The following is a 21,705-nucleotide window of genomic DNA, read 5'->3' on the forward strand; positions in this document are numbered from 1 at the left end:
TGGAAAAGGGAAGCAGCACCAAACCTCCTGTGCTTCACCACCCAACTTTGGCTGCAAGGCAACAGTGTTAGCTCTCACAGAGGGCAGCTTTTGCAAGTCCCACTACTAAATGGTGATTTCTCTGGCCGTACATAGTTGTTTCCCTCAGGACTGTGTTCCTGCTGGCTTGACTGAAGATCCAGGGATACTTGCTGATGTTCTAAGAACGTTATATTTCCTGTAGGGAGGAAATTCACATGCAGCTAGTGGGATATCCCTGGATTAAGTTAAGATACTCTCTTCAATCTGGTCAGGTTTTTTCTGAGTTCAGTTCAAGAAAGCTGTGGAACAGTTTATAGGAATAAACAGGGAAGCCCGCTGATTTGACTTGATATTGGTTGGGAATTTTGAGTTATTCTAAGGTGTGCTGGTACAGGAAAGCAGAAGCAACAGGTAAAAGCTCATCTGAACCCCAAAGCATCAAGCTAAGGACAGACCTTCACATTAGTAGAGACATTTTCAGACTGCAGATTTTTTTTTAAAACTAATTAAGCTATGATGACTTCAGCTGTATTTTCAGCCTCTGATTAAGGCCATGATACTAATTAAACTCTGGAATTATAAAAAATGCAAATAGTCACATCCATGTGCAACAGCAGACTTGCATTTCCATGCTCCAGGACAGTAGTGGGAATATTTGGCAGTCTCTCTTGTGGTCACAAGTTTTTATTTTCTTTTTTCTCTTTTCTTTTCTCTTTTTCTCTCTTCTCTTCTCTTCTCTTCTCTTCTCTTCTCTTCTCTTCTCTTCTCTTCTCTTCTCTTCTCTTCTCTTCTCTTCTCTTCTCTTCTCTTCTCTTCTCTTCTCTTCTCTTCTCTTCTCTTCTTCTCTTCTCTTCTCTTCTCTTCTCTTCTCTCTCTTCTCTTCTCTTCTCTTCTCTTCTCTTCTCTTTTTTCTTTTTTCTTTTTTTCTTTTCTTTCTTTTTTTCTTTTTTTCTTTTTTTTTTTTTTTTTTTTTTTTTTTCCAAATGGCAGCGCTTAACTTGATGCAGAGCTAAAAAAATCAGCCACTGGGGTAAATGTCTCAGCTGCCTTGCAGCTAGACAAGTAAGTTTGTTTAAAACACAGCAAAGTTTTGGAAGGAATTCTGGGTTTCTTGAAATCCTGACTGTGGCATTTTCACTGAATGGGCTGTTGGGATTGAAATACCATGTAATCCTTAGAGAGCGAGTCTGCTTTCAGTAGCGAAACTCTTGGAGCTGCATTTAAGCTACCTACTTTGTTCTCCTAGTTCCAGAGCATGATAAATTATTTAGACCTCTAGCTGTCCTTCCAGATCCTCTCTCTCTGGCATCCCCTATGACATACATGCAGAAATCTGCACCAGGAGGTCTGATTGTGGCCTTTGCTTCAGTCCAGATGTGTTTTGGTTGTGGCACTACTACACTCTAAGGGGTCTGATGTTTTGATCTCTTTACTGTCAACCATCTTAGCAGGCACCAAGCACCTCTTCTGAGTAATAGCCATTCTTGTGTACAAATACATCTTTTGAAGTAGGTTTTTGTAAACATAAGTAGGGCTCATCTCCAGATGAATAGTCTTGCAGAAGTACAGTTAGCTGGTCTTTGAGGTAAGATAGAGTTCTCTAGGCTAGGAGCTGGGTGAGTAAATATTGCCTCTGACTTGTCTCACCAGTGTCACCGTATACCTAGATCATGGAAGTTTCTGTTTATTATAAAAGGCTTTGCACAGTTCCAGTGATTACCCCAAGTACCCACTTCTGCATCACTGCCTGTACCCTGGTCAGTCTTTTGGATGTTCAGCCTTTCTTCTGGTTGAGGCAGTGGCCCGTGGGACTTCGAAGTATCTGCCCCCACCCTTGCAGCCCTTTTGCCTTGCCATTATGGAGGCTCTGCTGGATCTGGCAGTGTTTGCAGCCGATACCAGCTGGGATACTGGAGGGGGTATGCCAGTAGGCAGTCTAGTTATAACCTGCCCAGAGGGAAGTTTCTTCCTAGTGCCTAGTTAGTTCATATTAAAGACATAAATTAAAAAAAGGTGCACAAGACACTATTTAAATGCAGCAAATGCATGTCATATTTAATAAACTGGAACTCTCGCTGGTGTGAAGTGACAATAATTTATTGGAGTCACTTACCAGATAGCAATATGACCCAATGTCTACAGTTGAGTCCAGTCAATGGCAGGGTTGGTAAAGCTATGTCATTTTTTACTTTCCCTCTCGACTGTCCTTTCAGTATGTTAAAACAAAGAAATAAGGGGTCATTACTTTACCTATGACAACTGATTTTTTTTCATCCTCCTGCTATTATGGGCTGCAGATGTTTCACAGCCAGCCAGCCAGCCCAGACTAGTAAGACAGACATTCTGGCCGCATGCCAAATTAAATAGATATATATAAAACTGTCCAGAAAGAAAAGAAAAGAACAGACAAGGGGGGTGAGGGGGAAGAAAAAGAAAGCACAGGAATCACTCCATGCTGAGATTTTGTACTTTTGTGTCTCCTGAAGTGAATACATCAGTCAGGAATCAATGGTTTGAAAGTCATTCAGCCCCTCCAAATTAGAAAGTGAACCATCTGCACGACAGGATGAAGCTCTTCTCAAAGGGCTGTGGGACAGGGCTGATCTCAGTGACACTAGGGCAAGCCTGGAGTACCTCCACCAGAGTTACAACCAGCTTACCCAGGATATCAGATTCTGGCCTAGTACATGCATCTTCCTGCCAGAATAATGTTTTGGACCCAGCCCTTTAATGTTGTATCAACATAGTGACAGGCTCCTCTGTTCCAGAGCTGGTGAGGAATTGCTGTGGGGTTGTCCAGTGTTAATTAATCCCTTTTAGGCAAAATTTGAGCTCAGTGGAAACTGCAAAGACAAGGCAGCCCATTCAGAGCTCTACAGCCTCTCGACCCTCCTTCCATTTCAGCAATGTGTCTTGCCCTCAAGTCCCACATGCCACAGCAAATCCCTTGTGTTTCCTGGAAGTCAGAGCAGTGGTTGAAGAGTCAGTGGGAAGGAAAGATGTGCTGTATGAGAACCGAAGATATACATGTGTCCTTACAACTTTGCAGATGATGCTCTTTGGAAAGACTGGGTTGTGATGCAGGCTTCCCAAGGTGCTGCATTTTTGGGTGTGAGCCAAACAGCAGCCAGGATAACTGAGCACAAAGGAAGAGCTGGATCTGAGGCAGTGGCTGGCTTAGAACATTTGGCTTGAAGCACCCTAATGCACTGTAGCTAATGGTGAGAGATCAAAGTCTCCAAAGATACCTCTGTTGAATAAGTGCCTTGGGGGATGTCCCTCACCTGAGCTACCTCAGGCAGGTCCCTAAAGGTAAGTGAGATATGTCCAGGCCTAAGGGCATGTCCATGGGGAGAAAGAGATAGTTCTGACTTCAGTTAGCCACAGCAAGGGGTCACAGCGATGCCCTGATCCCAACAGCTATACTGCTCATGCAAAACAAACCTGAGTGCATCTTCCTCTGTGCTGCTCAGTGTTTCTCGGTCTGAATTATCTCTCAGGTGCAACCAGGTTGTCCCTGACCCCAGACAGACATGCTTCTGGGCTGCATCCTAAAAGATGCCAGGAAGACATTACCCAACCCACCAAATGGTTTGGGGTCCATATATCATAGTAATGGACACATCTGAGGTCAAATTACTTTGCTGAATTTAATGTGACAGATCCCAACCACAAATTTCTTACCCAGATTTGTTTGAACCAGGATTTGGTTCAGGCCAATAGTTTTGTTTTTGTTTGTTTATCTAAGATATGTTTCTGGATGCTTAGCAGGGGGGAAAAAAAAAGCCATAACTGATGGATGCTAATTATGTTCATTTCAGATCTCCTTTTGGCAGCTGGATGAGAAGGGAATGCCACTGCAAAGGCAGGATTACTGAGGCAAGGTTCAGGTTGTATTCAAAGGGGACACAAGTGGTGTGCATTACACATATTGCAACCACAACAGGTCAGTACCTTTTCCCTGGGTCACTGTCAGAGTTGTGAGTAACATCCCATGATAATTCAGTCAGGCCCTGTATATGGATTTTAAAGGTGATAAAAAAGCCATGACTGAAAATTCATTTGTATCAGAAAGAAAATTACGCAGTTGTAAGGCTTAAATGGTTTTAAAAATGGTATTAGATCAAATGTTTTATAGTAAGCAAATGGTTGATGAATAAAGTTTCAGCAAGTGCTTTGTAATGAGACAGACAGAGTCAGTTTTTGAATTTTCTGCTTTTTGGATGGCCTTTGGTTTTTGCATTAACCCAACTAGGCAGTTTGCTTGGAAAGGTCTGCAAGTTCTGGCGTGTTGTTTGCAGAGTGCTGAGAACACTGTGACATCTCTGAAAATACAAATAATGGTAGTGGTAATGAACAGCAGCTTATGAAAATCTTTTGTGATGGCTTAGAGATCCATGAATTCTTTTGCTCTCTGATTCACCCCTTGAAGTATCCTGTGCTTTGATTTCTGTTTTTGGGTGCCAGTAATGTGCAGCTAAGATCTGCTAAGAAATTGAATGCAATTTTTCTTTGAAAGAGTTTCAGATCTGCAGCTGGTGCAAACCTGTGTCTTGGGTGGCTTCAGGAGAAATTATTCCCTCATCTGGCAATCAGGATTTGATCCTCCTGGGTAGAAGTTTAAGTTCCTTACAGTTCCCATGACCAGAACTCAGTTTTATGATGGCTTCCTGGAGCTTTGGTCATTCCTTTAGTTAACATCAACATGGTTTATGCATATTCAGCTGCTGAGAAGACCAGGTGCCAGTTTAAAGCATTCACGCTTCATAGTTGTGGTTTGCTTTGAGACTGAAAACTTTTTAGGTGCATAGTGGTTTATGGTGCAAGTGCACTAGAGCAATTCTCATTCTCTTGTACTGTATGTACAAACTCCTTAGTTGAAGACTGGTTCTGTCTAACATTAAGCATTTGGCTGGGCTGCCTAGGGTACAGTCCTATGCTTCCCAGCATACCTGTGAGTGAGTGGAGAGAAATAAAAGGGTGCAGAAGGCAACTCAGGTTTCTGGGAGATTGAGTATTGCTCTGAAAATGCCCATCTCTCCCGCTGATCACGGTGAGAGCTGAAGGCATAGCAGAAAGGGGATGGGTTCAGGGCACTGCTGTGCAGGCTTTTAAAAATGCTGCAGAGAAAGATGCCAGATCTTTGTATGGGGTGTCCTGGTTTGGGAGCTGTTGTGGAGATGAGATACAGAACCACATGTATCTTGAGTGGCAGGGACATTACTTCATTTTCTTCTCTTCTTAAGCTTATCTGAGGGGAGGAAGCTGTAGACATTATCTTCTTCTAAGTGGAAAAACTGATCTCAGGTACAGGTGTTTGAAGCTAGCAACAGTGTGAGCCAGGTTAACTTGGCTACATAGGCATAGGAGGCCACAAAATCTGACTGAGCCTAATTAGAAGCCAAGATGCCTCCCAGCACCTAAAGGTTCCATTTAAGATTGTGATGAGCTGACAAAACATATTAGTGAGAGGTAGAATTGGTATGAGCCATGTTTGGCGCTTTACTGTTCAGTGGCAGCAACAAAATCCTGTGTAGAGATCTGAACCACACATGCACAAGCCTGGATTAATTCACCCTACCCATTCTTCGGTGTTTAAAACCAGCACCTAAGTTAGTTGCACGAAGCTCTCAGAGTCAATGGGATGGACTGAATCACCTTTGGAGATGCTGCTGATCTGCTGTGGAACCCAAGTCTTTGAGGCCATGCCGTCATTACCACTAGCCTGGATTCCTCTGCTGTCCATCCTGCACATTGCATTAGCCCAGGCAGCGCACTGCCTCTGTTTTTGGGATCAAGCCATCAGTGCTGGAGCAGGGCCGTGAAACTGTTTTACCTGAGCACAGCCAGGCTGCCAGCGAGAAATGAGGCTGACGGATGCTGGCTGGTGGTGGGACCTATTGCCTACTCAAAGCAATCCTGCCCTCTCGATGCCAGCAGGTGCTTTGCCTATCCAGGCACTGCCAAGCTTCCTCTCGTCGTTGCCCTGAGTTCCAGTATTTCATCTTTGCTCATGCTGCTGGTTTTAATCCCGCTGCCTCGTTCCCAGCCCTTGGTGTCTGTTCAGAGACTCAGCCTCATTTGTTGTTGTGCTCTGCCAGAATTGTAAGAGGCGATGGAGCTGCTTCTGTATGGGGAGGACTCACGCTCGCTGGCTCCACCGTCTGGACCTGGCCCCGAGCACAGAGCGCAGCAACCCCTAACAGGTCCCCTTGCTTTCTCTCCAAGAACATGATTAGAGGTTTGAAACTGAGCAGACAGCTGGTATACTCTCCCAGGGCAGCCTCTCTGTCTGGGCCTCCATTGTTTTCGTCCAAATCATATCTGATTCCTTTCCAAAAGCACTTCAGTCCATAAAACCAGACCAGGTGCCTTTGGTTGCACTCACTCCTGAAATGCCAGCTATGAACAAAAGCATTTTGGATTGGTCTTAAATTGGGTACAAAATTCATTTCAAACTGGGATGTTTTGGGGGCTTTTTTCTCCACTTAAAGCACTTGAATCTTCCCTTATGCTTTCCAGATAGAAAACTGACCTTGTTCAGATCAGTCCTTGGTCTTATACCTGATTTACTGCACCCTTTTTTACTAGATCTTCAAAATTGCTTCACGCCACACGTCTCTGAAACCTCACATCTATAGACATTTGTTGCACCTTGACTACTCAGGTTTTTTTACATAGAGTAAAACTACCAGCAAGTCAGATGATAGGGTTTACTCCAATGTGCTTTCCCATTCTGCCTAGTAATTTGCCAGAACAGTAGAAAAAGCAAAAGAACCCTTACCAGCCAAAATCTGTGGAAGTGTTTAAAAGCTCAGGTGGCCTCTGAGTTTTGGTTTACCTGTTAACTGCCAAGCTAAGTGCTTTGTCCTCCAGACAGTCCTTCATCTAAACAGTGTGAGCAGTACCACTGGCACCAGAGCTATGGAAGGGCTCCTGATGCTGCCAAGAAGATGGGGCCTAGTTGTGGAGCAGAGATCTGCCAACCTTCTGTGCTGGGGAGTTTGCAAACTTCCACGATGCATCTGTTTTATTTCAGATCATGGATTACACGGAATAGTCCTTTCGTGTGCTCTGTCTCCAACTACTAAAACTGGCTCTGAAGAAGCCAGAGATAAATATGATGGTGACTGTTAGAGAGTATCGCCCAGATATATGGCCTGACCTGCACCCACTGTCTATCTTAACATTGTCAGTAATAATGTTTATATTGCTGTGTCAACTTCGTTTCCTACCGTGTAACCAGAGATGGGCCAAGTGAATGTTGAAAGTTTTTCTGTACCTCTGCATTCAGGGTCATTTAGAGGTCCACAGGTGGGACAGGCACTTTGCACTGAACTGTTTACCCCAATAAATGCCATGATGTTCTGTGTATCATTCAAGGGGCAAACAATACCATTGGAAATGACAGGAGAGCATTACAAGGGTAGACTGAATAGCACGACTGCAGATTGGCAAATCTGCCTACCCACAGTATGTGGTGTTACAGCAAGTTTTGCAGAGGTAGGCTCTGTCCACCTTTCCCATGGGACATTACCTTCCAAACTTCCACAGATTCTCTGCGTAGGTTCAGATGGTTACAGGGGCACCACGGTTTTGTGTGCTCTTCACGTGCATTGTTAGATGGGCTTCATTTTGCATTGTAGAAATTCTTACATTTCAATGGCAAGGGAAATGGTTTTGTTAGCACGGGATAAAGGTGCACTTGCATATGACTATATCAATAGCAAGGGAATTCGGGTGTTCCTGGACCTGGCATAGTGTTTGTCATTATCTGCCTGGGAGCACCTGGTCCCAGTGAAGTGGTGTAAATGAGAGGGCTGCTTCATTGCACCTCTGAGCAGCAGGTCTTTGATACCTGAACAAGGGTTTTCATCAGTCAATCTTGTCTCCAGATAGTGGATATTTTGGAAAATTTAACCCATTTCATTTGCATTTAAGCATAGGCACCAGAAAGAAGTCTTTATTCCTCTAGTACTTGCAGTTCAGTTGCTGGAGTGTCACCAGTTCAGGACGTCACCCAGTCAGCCACTGGGAGCCCAGCTTTCCCTGTGCTGTCTCTGGACAGTGTTTAACTAGACTGCTTTTATCTCTCTAGTCTGTCAGTGGGAGTTGAATCTTTGTGCAGAGACTGCATTGCTTGGCATCTAATCTGGACTAGTTGACTCAGTCAGCCTCAGAAGGCAAGGGGGAGGGAGATAAGTAGGAGGAAGAAAGGTGGGAGTGGAAAGTAACATATTTGAGGGGACAGCAGGAAGCCTAGGCTCATTTGCATCTTGGGAATTGCTCAGGAGATGACCAAGTGAGTGTTTCCTGATCCCCCCTTTTTTTTTTTTTCTTTTTTTTTTTTTTGTGTGTGTGTGCGCGCATGTGTGTGTGTGTTCCCCTGAGGGCCAGAAAGGAAGGTTCCCTGGGAGGGCACAACTGGGGGAATCCCAACATGGGTGATGCCCTTGGCAAATGTCACTAGAAGGCCAAGTGCCCCAGGTGGGTGGTAACTTTGGCCCACCAAGATTGCTCAGTTGAAAAGATTTTCTTTATATTATTTCCTTTAGTACCTGAATTTCTGTTGAATGTGACCCGTTCAGTGCAGTCCTTGCTTATGCCTTAAGAGGAGTTCTCTGCATGGAGGATATTTTAATATATGTTTGCTTGTTATTGTTTGCTTTTTCTGTGGGGAGGTGAGTCAAAATGGAGACTAAATGAGGTTCCTTGGTGAGGAAAAGAAGGCAAGAACGATCTCTAAAAGATAAAAAACATTACTGCTTTTGGATAAAAGGTATGGGGGTTGTTTCAACCTGCAGGTTATTTGAGAAGAGAGGCCATTGTGGAGGTGGAGCTGTAAAGCAGGACAGGAAGCAGAGGTGCATAGCTGTGTGTCTTTTCAAGTACTTCAGGACACTCCAACATAAAAGTTGCCATGGGAATGTCAGATACTGTTACCTGTTATTATTAAAGTTGGGGTTCTGCTCACAGTTTTAAAGATCAATAATCCCACATTTTCTCAACAGGTAGAGCTGAAATCAGAGGATACTCATTGCATGTTCCATGTACTTCAGGGATCGATTATGTCTTTTCTTTGTCTGCCCTAATTAAATCAATAAATGGCCTTTGTAGTCACCTGTGTAGCAGGTGACAAGTTGAGCTGCTTGAGGTCACCGAAGAGGTCATCCTGGCAGCATTTGAGAAAGAAAAGGATTTTGATCCAGAATAGTCATGATGTCCTAGTTTCCTAGTCTCTTGGGCCAGCTCATTCCTAGAACAGGGCTCTGAAAGCAAATAGAAAAGGACAGAAGAGAATTGTCTTCTCTCAGGGATGATCTAAGAAATCTGGTATTTCTGTTGTCTCAAATCTTTCACTGTTTACTCCAGCTGTCACCTGTTTTGCTTCTTCTATGCTTCTCTTATTAACGTAGTAGTAATGCTGTGATGATTAGGTGAGCAGATGACCTGTCAATGTTGCATTACGATTTAGTTTCTAGTTGTACTGTAGCAACTCCTGAGTGTACAGGCATCGATGGGAACTGTATTGTGTAGGTTGCTGTGTAACCCCAGTGCTTATTTGTCAAGGTGAGATAATTTTAAGTGGAAGTGGGTAGAAAGAAATTTTGATTCAGATTCCTCTTGGTGCTGTGGTTGTTTGAAATCCAGATCAGCTCCAAATGGATCCAAATTTTACATGCAATACATGTTTCACATCAATTCAGGCTGAGTCTAAGACTGACACAGCCTCATTCTCAGAGATGAAAACAAATGCAAATCCATGTGCTGTGGTTTGTTCTGCTGGATTAGCCCATTTTTCCTCAGATTGATGCAAGGGCATTTGCAGGTGTTTTCTCTGTGGTAGTTATTTGACACTGGGTCCTGGCATGCTGGTGTTTGGAAGAGTGGCCACTGTGACTAGCAGAGCTCTGGGCTCTGCTAAGGCTGCTGCCATTAGCAGGTTTTTGCCAGCCTCCTGAGATAACAGGTGTTGCGCAGAAACCTGAGCCTTTGGAGCATGTCCTTCCTTCCCTGGGACCCTCTGAGGTAGTTCATTGTTCCTAGAACCTCGTGCCTTGTTCTAGCACTTGAGGATTATCATAAAAGAAAACAGCACTAGTAGGATGGGATTTTTTTTCTGCTCAGGGGTCTAAAAATGGTATCTTTCAACCTGTCAGTATGCATTTACAACACATCTGAGGTTTGAAAGAGGCTGTCCAAAAAGAAACCCAAGAGTATTAAGAGTGTGTTAGCAGAGCCAGTAGGCATTGAATAGACTCTTGCGGTGGTAGAAAAGCCTTAGGCTTCAACTGATTGCTAATTATGTGGCTCTATTCCTTTTTAAGAAAATACCATGCAAGGTTTGTGAAGGAGGTAAAGTGTGTTGATCTGTGGAGAGTTACCAGGTTTTGGGTTGGTGTTTGGTTGAGGTTTTCTGGGTCCGTCCCCCACCCCCCCCCCCCTTTTTTTTTCCTTTTATCCCATGCCTCAATTTGGTATTATAGACTGGGCTCTGGTTTTAAAATGAAGCTGCATTCCCAAGTTCTGCCATCCATCTCTTAGAGCCACTGTGTAAAGGACACAAGTTATTCCACCTTAAAAAGAAAAGAAAAAAAGAAAAAGGGGAAAAAAGCAAAACCCACGCTGTGCAGAGAGGGAGAGAGTTACAGAAAGTGGGCCCCCTGCTTTTCTCAGAGGGGGAATGTAAGCAGATCCTTGCTGAAACTGCTTCACTCAGCAGTTTTCAGCTTGTTTTAATTGGCCTGGCCTGAAAGAATTCTGAATGCTGTACCTGTGCCAATGAAAATGCAAATGTTTCCCCGAGAAGAGGCACTCGGAGTGCCTATGTCCCAGCTCTGATAGCAGCAGCAGGGGCACAGAGACATGTATGTGATGGGAAATGGGGAGGCCTTGATCTAACACAGCTTAGAAAACAAAGGGCTTTGGAAAATGAAGTATTGAGTAAGGCAGACCAGGGCAAGATGTAGGGTACCTACTGGAACTACTGCAAAACCAGGAGCTTTTCTGTTGTGGAGTCGATTACCCTCTCACCTGGCACTAGACTATTGGATCCTTTACTAATTTACAGGGGAACCTGATATCTCTTTCTTTCTAGTTTTGTTTATATGTAACTGTTATTTACTGTAGAAGGTTTCCTATCAGAAAGAAGGCTATTCCTTCAAGTGCAGAGATGCTGTCATCAAGTGCATTCTTATAGCCAGTGGGTACAATGGTGTAAGGTACCGCAATGTGTCGTTGGAGACTGTCTTGCTGTGGGAGAACTCCGTGGTTACTCGATGATGTTACAAACTGACCCCCGACTCTCGCTACCTGCAGGAATTAACAGGGTGGCCTGGGCGATAGCAGTGATGTTTCTGCACCTGGAGCCTGGTGGCAAGGCTGTCATTGAAGCAGTAGTTATGGACCCTGCTTGATGATTTCAGCTCTTCCTTGTCTGTGTTGCTGTAGCCTGGGACCTCTGATCCCCCTCACATTGGAGACAGATTTTATGGATGGCTTTATAGGTGGCTCAAAGGGTAGCATCAGAGCCAGTGAATCAGATGCTGACTGTGTCTTCAAAGGTGCTGGAGTTTGTCTGGGGATTCTGAGGAGGATATCAAGTTGTTTCTCTGAACAAATAAGGTCTTTTCCCTGTCTATCTGGTACAGCCTAATGCTCCTTAGTACCAAAAATTCAGCATCAACCCCATTTAATAATGACTGTTCTTTTCTAACTCCATACAAACTATTGCTTGTGTTGCTAGCTCAGCTGGTGACAGCATTTCCAAATTAATTCGGTTTCATGGTCCTGCATCCACACCTGGTTGCAATGTAAAACTCCCAAAGCATCAGCTCAGTGGAGTCAGAATTACTGGCATGACTGTCTTTATGCTCTAAGCTTGCCATTATCTTAAAACATGAGATGATTGCTTAATTCTTTGTGTTTGTTTTCTGAGGCTTTTTTTACAACAGACTGTCTTTCCATCGTGGAAATAAAACACAATTTCCATTTCCACTTAAATTTGATAGTAACTCATATTGGGTTCATCATCACTAAGTTATGGTGTGTTTGTACAAGCATGGGTCTGGATCCTCCCTGGGTCATCCCATATCCCATGTCCCACTTTTATGCTATTCATTCCCGTGAGATGCTGGCCCTACACAAAGTTAGTTGTCCTTCATCCCAAAACCTGCATTTTTGCATTCATTTGCATCTCTATGAAGTAGCGATGTGAACACACACACGCACGCACGCACACACATGCACATGCCCACACACAGACACACAGACACACACACACAAACCAAACCAAGCTAAAACAACAACAAAAAATCCTTTGAAACTATCAAGTCTCATATATTTCCTGTGTATTGATACTCTCCACAAGTGCCTGGGTACCAGTATTCCTCATACACTGAACTTCCCCATATGCTGGGCATCCCCTAGTGTGACCATTCTAAATGCAGATAAATCCACAACGTATGTATTATAAATCATAGCCACACAAAATTATGTTCTTACACATCCATCAAACATACCTCCTCATAAAGGATACATACTAAAGTGCTGGAATGAATGAATAAGAAAAATCACCTGGCTCAGCTTGTTTTTCAGCTTCGTGTCAGATTACCAGCCCAGTTGTGGATTGGGAAAAGAATTAATTTTCAGTAAATGGTTGATCAATTATTTTCTGTCTTTGTAACTCCCTATACAGTAATGAATATGCATTCTTTGCATTTTCCAGATAAATATCCAGCATCTTAGGGTATTTAAAATTAGATCTGTATGCATTTAGAGAGTAATGATTATTCTGAATTTCATCTGAGGCAATTAAAAAGCATCATGATGACATTTAAGGTGATATTTTTCTCCTCTATGTTAAATAATTATAAATAATAATAATAATGATTAATTCTGTTCCTCCCAGTCTGGAACAACCTTTAGGTTAATAATCTAAATCATTAAAATTCATCTGTCTCTCAAAGGATTGAGTAGTTAAAAAAAAATGGAGGAACCTTTCTGTATAAGGGTGATTGATAATTACCAAAGCAAAGATGTTTTGTGGATAAAAATTGTGAAGGCTCAGCAGATTGGTTGGGTTATATATTGGTCAGATTGAGGTGCTATTTTCAACAATTAAACATGGTACAGTTTTATCAACTGACATGCTCTTCGTAGGATGATGCGGAGGCCAAGTCCAAGCCTCCTTCTTAGTAGACTGACTGTCAGGAATTTGTGGTTTGTGGCTGCAAACTCATTGTGTGACCTTCGGTCACTGATGGCCATTTTTTGGATTATTATTTAGTTACAGTGGGAGTTAGGCCATTCTAGGTATTTTTTTATTATTATTTTTCCTTAAACTGCCTCTGTGAGTGAGGTTTCTCTTGACTAAGTTCCATCAGCTAAAATCCAGATCTCTAGACCAAGCTACCACTCTGGGGAATAACTGGCAGCGTCCATCATTTCTGTCTGCTTAAGGGTTGGTTGATTTACCCCCACAGGTGCCTGTATCACTTTATTTGTGATATAAAGCACCTAAACCATTAGATGAGAACTAACACCCAACTTTGAGATGGTCAGAGCTACAAGTTGAATATGACTCAAGCTGTCTCTCAGCCTCTTTAATAATGAGCACTCTCGACCCATAGACATTGCAAAGATAATGGTGGTAAAAGTGGTAAAAACTCTGAAATGCTGTTTAGCTTCTCTGTTGACAAAAGCAATCTAAGATGACTACCTGAAAGGTGTATGGACTGTTTTGGATTTTACATCTCTCTGGATAATTAGAGGCTTTCCCAGCCACAAAGAGCCAAGGAAGAATGGATTTCCAATGCAGGAAGGAAACATAAGGTTTTCCCTGTGAGGTTTATTGGATTGTGAATCGCTCCACCTATTTGCAGAGTTCTTCAGAAGTAATCTGCGTTCATCCATCTTTCCCCACCTCCCTCTGGGCTATTAAATCCCTCCCCACTCTGCTAAAACCAAGCCTTCATGTTGTCTTAATAAATTGCTTTTCTTGTTGAACGTGACTGTGCTTTGCAGGAAAATACCCCTTTCAAAGTAATTAGGACCAAATAGATGCCCTGTATACAGTGCATAGACCAAGAGGCTGTCCTTTAAAATGTAGGGGGCTATGGAGTTACATCTGATTTCACCGAGCACAGTCTCTGCTGTTGGTTACACTCTCCTCTGTCTTGCTCCCTCTCTTTGTTCGTTCTTTCTTTTTTTTTTTTTTTTTTCCTTAAACACGTTTTTATATTCCCATCTTGTTTTGCTACGTACATCTCCTCCCACTTTCCCTCCCTCGCCTGTTGCCTTATCTTCCTAGGTGTCCCTTGCTAAGTATGAATTGCGGTGCTGCGATTCCAGCTCAGAGTTGAGATCCACCGAGACGCCTCCGTCCAGCCCTGGCATCCCGTCGCTGGCAGACGGACGCTCCCCGGAGAGCGGCCTTGCTCAGGAAACGTGGCCATTTCCGGCTTTGGCTGCAGCCAGGAAATGAGGAGGCCGCGGTGAAGATATTTTTTTAATTTGACGGGTTTTTTTCTTACATTGTAGCAAGGAATGCTCAGGCTGGCCAGTCCTGCAGTGAGGGGTTTGTTGAAACTGTTGGCCCGGGGAGGCGGGTCTGAATTTGGGGTTGTGTTATTCGCAGGTTCAGATTAAGGTTTGGGATTTGAAAGCAGCAAAACGTGAGCGAGTGATCCAAAGATTTAAAGCCAAAATAGTAAATGTGACCTCATAAAGTGTTTCTGCTTTCTGTTGCTGATGTTCTCATTTGCTGATTTGTTTTATTTTAGTTTGACCCATTGTTTTGGTTTGTTTTGGTTTTTGGTTTTTGTTGGTTTTTTTATGTTTGGTTGGTTTGGATTTTTTTTTGACACAATTAAATAATGTAAAGTCTCTTCAGAATCCAGAGCAGTGCCTTTTGGGTGCTGCACACGAAGAAATTCCCATCTGCTTCCACTGCAAAGAAAAGGGTTTCAGACCCCACACCCTAATATTGGCCCACTTCTATGTTAATTTTAAATAGACTTTCTTAAAATTAGTGTCATGAGAATGTAAAGCAGTCAAGGGTACTTTAGTTTTAATGGAAGATGTGGCTAATCCCCTAGATTGTTTTAAAAATCTCATTCTTATTAGCATGAATATTCTATAAATTTCTACTGCAAGTAGTGGTTAAAACACTGAATGTAACCATTGCCAATGAAAATGAAAAAATAATAAGGGTAATAATTTAGCGAACTTGGGTGGCATTTTAGAAATATGTTATTTTAGAGCTAAACAGTAGATAGTTCTTGCAAAGGATTTCAAATGTAGTTGTTTTCAGAAACTGGCCCATAGTTTGAAATTCTCTGGAGGAAGCTTTTCCTCTGCCTGTCCCTCTCCTCCTTCAGGAAAAAAAATACATTGGAACAGAATCTACCATTTCATCAAAATAGTTATGATTTTTAAAAATACGTATTTACTGTAGAAGGATTTAAAAGATTCTATGTCGATATTGAATTTTTATTTAATATATGAAAATATAATAGTAGAGCCAGTAAATGTCAAAGCAAAAGCTTATTCTAATGAGAAAAAAAAATGTTCTGAAATTTTTGATTGATAGTTTTACAGGATTTAGAGGTTTTTCCTAGTCTTATTCCACACAAAAAGGTTTTTTACACCATTAGCCTGATTTTTCCCAGGGTGTTTCAACCACAGTTCCCTTGAAGCTTCTGTGACTGCTGATAAAACTTAGCTACTTTGCCAGTGTGTTGTGTTTCATTAGTGCTTCAGAACCAGAGTCACAAAGCAGGGGCCAAAATCCTGCCATCACCTTATGAATGCAAACAAGAGCTGGCCTCTGCCCTAAGTGTGCGTATTGCAAGAGTACCTACAGCAAACATTTCCCACCGGAGGAATGCATGACAGCAGCCACACATGCACCCCAAAGGGGCTGAGTATGTTACTGCTGTAGCCCCCAGTGCCACAGCCACAGGCAGATGCAGTGTTTAGGGCATAGCGGTGTACATTTGAAACTCCAGCACAGGGGTTCCAAGCTGAATCGATGCCTTTTTGTTCTAGGGATGGTACTGATACTTGGTATTTTTACTGTGTGCTGGGGAGTTTGCTTGAAATCTGTGACTGGCTGTGATGCTCTGGCATTGCCTGCCATGTTGTGTTTTGCTTTCCACAGGCAGGTCTGTGTTTGGGTTGGCAAAGCGAGTTGGGTGTCTTCTTGGTGTGTATCTCTGTTGCTCAAAGAGCAGTGAAGCCTCCAGACTGTAGGTCTGAAGAGACAGAAGGGAGGGGAGAAAAGGGAGGAGTGACTTGCTTGTAGCCATCCAGAAGGAAAGCACAAATCTCCTGACCTGCAACACAGTGCTTGTTCCCTTAGCACCCACTGCCTCACAAGCAGTGTCCCAGATCTTTACGTGTGTGATAGTCCCACTGAGTTCAATTGTGGCTAAGGAAACACAAATATTGTTACTCCCATGCGGAGAGTTGCTCATGTACTAATCAGATGAAGAACGGAGATATCCATCTCAGCCCTATTAACTTCATCATTGAAGTGGGTAACTGGAGGCTCAATTAGGCATTTGTGATTTTGGCTGGTGCCTGCAAAATAGTGTCCCGTTGTATAATTTTGTTTGGTTTTGGTTTTAGATAGTAAAGCACAAATAACATTTGCTCATGAGACAGAGTAGGGACACACTGCCAGAAATAGAGGCTCCCAACAATTATACAGGATGTTGCTGTGGTGTTATCATATGATTCATCCACTATAAGTATGAACAATTGTTAAACTCAAGACACTCTCACTTTCACGCCCTCTGATACACATACCACTGAGGGCAAATATTCTCAAGATGAGTAAAACATTAGGACTGTGATTTTAACTCATAAAGGTCAGTTAATTTCAGGTTCATATGTTAAGCCTTAACTTTGCTGTCAAGTCCTTGAGCATGGGGATTATAAGGAGGAATTTCTGTAAGCAATATGACATGCTTGCTTAGTAAATCCTTTTTGGATGCTGATTGACCATGGTAATGGCTGTGAGTAGAGGCTATCAAAGTGGTCCATGGTGGGAACTACTGAAATCAATTACAAAGAGAATAAATTTGGCCCAGATTGTCTGATACAATGCAGAAGGGAGTTATGATGAGGAGCGTATCCAGTAAACCTGGAACAAGCATGGCCAAAGGCATTCAAGCACTTGCAAGAGTGTCATTCTTGTGAAAAACTTCTGTGCAGGCTTTGCTTAAACACAGTCTTGGCAGTTATAAATTGGTAGAGCCATAGCAGCTTGTATCAGCTGAGCAGCTGGACTTTGAGACTTGTAGTTGCAAACCTGCATGTTCTGAATGTCCCCTGCCATGTGTAACAGCTGGATAATGAATGAGCTTCTATGCAACCCCTGCTATTGTAAGTGTTCTGTTATCTTACATACCATAATGCTTATCTTTCCTGTAAATGGTTGAGGGCCACCAATGGGTGTGCCTTCTGCAATTCTTTTTGTATAATAGAATTTAGGTTAATTCTGGACTCTCAGAACTTGACTCGGGCACTTGCTGTTGGTCAGCCATCTTTTGCCAGCTACTTTGCCTTGCAAACTCGCAGCACTAGATGGCAGTGCAATGGCAAAAACCTGCCCCGTGCTGCCAGCCAGGGAAGTCAATTTTTACCTAAAAAGCTGGATGAAATTTAAAATTTGAATGCAAAACAACCAGACCTTAACATGCCTCTTCAACCTCCTTAAATTTCTGTAACGGTCTCTGTAAAGACCTAGGACAAGGTCTTCACTTATGACCCAATGGCAGAGGAGCTACACCAGTTTATGCCACCCACAGATTTGGCCCACAGAGCTCACATGACTATCACAGCCATACCTGTGATTTGCATATATATATATTAGGTCAGGAAAGAAATTCCGGTAAGGTTTAAAATGCAGAAGCAGTAAGGCAAACAAGCATGATATTTTTCTTCACAATTAAGCTTTCCTTACTCTTCAGCTATTGTTCATGCTTCCCCACAGGATAACGCTTTGAGTTGCTTTGCAGCCCCAGACTTGGTGGTGCAATAAATGAAGCTACAGGTCACCTCATTTCAATTCTTTTGACATAAAAAGCCTCTGCAACATTCAATCCCATTTTGTGGCCCAAAGGGGAACGTAAGTGGTGCATGGGTATTGGTTTGGTTTTCTGTAGGGAAAATTCCATCCTATGAGCCCATGTAATTGAACCGTATGGGTTACATGTGTTCATGTATGTTTTCTTAGGTCTGGATTAGCACCCTCATTTATGACCAAGATTTGAACAAGGAGGAAAATGTCACAGTACAGGAAAAAAAAAAACCAACAAGATAAAAATAAAAGGCAGAAAGACAGTCTTCACCACACTAAACATCATCCTTTTTGGACATCACGAATACAGCTGTTGGCCAAGAGTGAGATCTGAAGGTCTTTGTTAGGAAACGTTATTGCTGAGATTTTCACTGTTTGGATTTCCTGTTTTCCTCACTTCTGAACCCTTTAGCTTTTGTAATCTAAGCAGGGTCAGGTCTGGTCATCCGTGGGGAAACAGACTGACTGTGAACAACAAAGCTATGTACTGCAAGAACAGCACTGAGCAGTCAGTAGGTAAATGGCTGGGTAGGGTATGGAGGCAGCCAGAATCCTCAGCAGAGTCTGCTCTGACCTTCCACGTGATGCTGGCCATAAGACTTCCCTGTTTGAACTGGGTCTGTCTAGATAAAAAATACCTGTCCTTGATTTTAAAACACTTGAGTGATGAAAAACCACCCACTGTCCTTCAGAAGTGCTTTCAGGGGTTAATGGCCTTTGGCTGTTAAAAACAAGTATCTTATTTTTGCTCAAAATCTACTTAGCTTTAATTTCCTTGTCTTGCATTTGATTATACCTCTATCTGTAGACAGAAGAACTCTCGTGAAAATTTTTGGTAGGAGTCTGATGCCCAGATACAAAATGCTCCAAAAGATGCTCCAAGAGCCATCAACTTCCAGATAAGATGTGAAAGTCAGATTGGAAACATTTGATCTCTCCCCAAACCCATTCTTGTTAAATGTGCCAAAATCCATTCAGTCAATCCATTCACTGACTATCCACAAACTCCCTCTCCAGTATCAGTATCATAAAATGCTTTTAACAGTGCTGAAGTGGTGATATCCCTGCATGCATGTGCCTTTATGTTTTCATTGGCTGAACACTGTAATATTTTTCCCTGCAACAGCTAAAGCAAAGTTAGCCCTAGAAGGGATGAAATTAAACCAGTGTAAAGGTGCATGATTGAAAATATACAGAGAGAGGTTGAAAAGTCCCACCCACTGTGGCCACACTTGGTGGCAGGTCATATAATTATACCAGCATAGTTGAAGGGATATAATCCTATTGTGGTAGGTGCTATTAATGTTATTGTGTAATATTATTTGTCACTGTGTGGTACTTAGCAGTTACTCTAAGTAAAGTGATTAAGCACTGTACAACATGGCTGTGTATCAGGTGAGCCTGTGGAGTAAATCAGTGCTGTCAGCCAGTCCAGTTCTTTGTGCAGAGTCTGAAGGAATGACTGCCATAGTGTACTGAGCTCATTTTAACTTCTGCACATGCATTTGATGTAAGCTAAACTTGGGCCTGTCTCACCATCCCTGCAGTGTGACCAGGAATTCTGCTTTGTACCATCTCTGCCAGTATCCCTCATTTCCTTTCCACCATTTGAAACACCAATTTTCACCAGCGGATAGGTTAGATCTGCTCTGGAAGGCAGCCTTCACAAGGCTAATAACTTTCCTTCCCTTTCTAATTATGCATGGCCCATTTTCTCACAGATATGCGTTGGCTTTTCTCAGGGTTATCATGGCACAGCCCATCCGTGTTTTTGAGTTCCTTCTAGCTGCAAGTGTGATTAAGTTCAACTTTTTTGAAGGGCAGCTGGGAAGACTTTCACAGAGTGGCATTTAAGGGTTGGATTTGTCCCAGAACCTCCACCGAATGCCTTGGATTTCACCTTCAAATGCATAGGTATAGGCGATGCCATGCAGACATTTAGGACTTGATTCTCCTCTCACTACAGTGCTGTTTTGAAGAAAGGCAGAGAAATTACCTGGATTATATCAGCATAATTTATATCTTTGTAAAAGGACAATTGGGTTCTTGGGTTGCTGGATGGATAATACGCTGTTTCAGTCAAGTTGTTAGGTATCTGAAGGTGTCAGGGCTATTCTGCAAATTGAACTATGATGTGGAGTGAGAGGACCCGGGGTCCTGCTGTGATCTCTCTCTGCCTTCTTCCCCGTGTACATGCCTGAGTGGGGCAATGTGCCCCATCTCTCCTCTGGAGCGGGTGGGCTGGGCAGCGGCTCCAGTTCTCCCACTCGCTGACCCTCCCAGCAGTATTGCTGCAACAGGACGTTGTGACTTACGAGGACGAGGACGGGCCAGCAGGAAATTCCTACCTCCGCCCCCCAGGAGAAAGAAGGAAGCAGAAGAAGCGCTGTGACTCACTCGGTCATGACTGAGTCACTGCAGACGCAGTTCCCGGGGTGGTGCTCAGCTCGCACCAGCCCTGATCCTGACCCTGCGCACAGCCCCGCTCCCCGTCCCCTGGAGCGCAGCTGGAATTAACTTGCACTTCTGCACTGATGCCCAGAGTTATCTGAGGGGGAGAATGAGAAGCTGCATGTAGAAAAAGACCTGATTTAGTCAATGCTCTTCTTTAACACCTGAAGCAACTTATGGCAGGTGCCTGGCAGCTTACAGTATTCAACGGGATATTTATTGGGGATCAGAAAATATACTTAGTTGAACAAATCTCTCATCTGTCTTCGGCTTACCACAGACTCGCTGAAATTGGATGGGATCATTTGCTGTCCAGTTGCAGATAATAAATCAAAGAGCTGAAGAAACTGCAGGAGAAAGGGCATGAACTGACCAAACATTTAGCTTATTGTAGTAAGCATCAGCCCAGCCAAAATGAAAGTTTCCCAGCAAATTTTCACTTATCTCAAATCCAGTTATTATTATCAGCTCCCTGTAGGCAGCTGAGTTGTCTAAGTAAACAGAGGTCACTTTACCTTGACTAAACAATGACTTTGCTATAGTCGGTGCCAGCTATGTAGCAGTTACAAAATGCACTTTAAAGGCTTGCTGGTAGCAGGCTGCCAGGGTGAATGAACCAGTCAGTCTGGTCTACTTTGGGCAGGATTTAGGATGCTTAGTTAGATGAAGCTGTGGTCGGATCAGCTGATCCCATTCTTTGAGTGGGGATATAGTACGCAAACGAACAGACATGTATAAGGAGGAAGCGGACAGGAGCTGGGGGAGTGGAGAAAGGATGACTTTCCTCTGATGTCAAAAATCCCATCATTCAGTGCTCACAGTGAAAAAGACAAGAGGAGAAGAACGTGGAGAGAGAGAGAGAGGGAGAGGGAGAAGAAATGAAGGGGAAGCATGCACTAATTTTTCTCCCTCATTCTGTAGGCTAGCACTGTCCACCCTAATAGGATGGAGAAAATAGCCTGATCCCGAGTGCCAAGTTCTGAACAGCCTTCCAAGCCCCAGGGATTGTTCACAACCCCATCCCGATCTGGACTTGGTTAGTACTGTCTTGATATGAATAATCAGGTAGATAAAAATTGTCAAGAAACTTACTGCTGTTTCCTCAGGGCTCTCTTTGTGTTATCTTTTATTTCTGGCAATTTTAA

The 21,705-nt window shown here is 43.0% G+C and overlaps 1 long non-coding RNA gene across 6 annotated transcripts in view; it reads left to right on the plus strand.

Moving 5' to 3' along the window:
* The window catches only part of LOC114016110 (uncharacterized), a 94,043-nt gene that overhangs the window by 9,228 nt on the left and 63,110 nt on the right, over positions 1-21,705 (plus strand). Inside the window, exon 1 of one of the 6 annotated variants that reach the window (XR_008735430.1) lies at positions 17,492-21,596. The exons of the other annotated variants lie outside the window; for them this stretch is intronic. This is a non-coding gene — a long non-coding RNA (uncharacterized LOC114016110). Of the gene's footprint in view, positions 1-17,491; positions 21,597-21,705 lie in introns of those variants that run through there. 6 annotated transcript variants of the gene reach the window in all.

This window comes from Falco cherrug, chromosome 17 (assembly GCF_023634085.1).
Source record: "Falco cherrug isolate bFalChe1 chromosome 17, bFalChe1.pri, whole genome shotgun sequence".
Taxonomy (NCBI): domain Eukaryota; kingdom Metazoa; phylum Chordata; class Aves; order Falconiformes; family Falconidae; genus Falco; species Falco cherrug.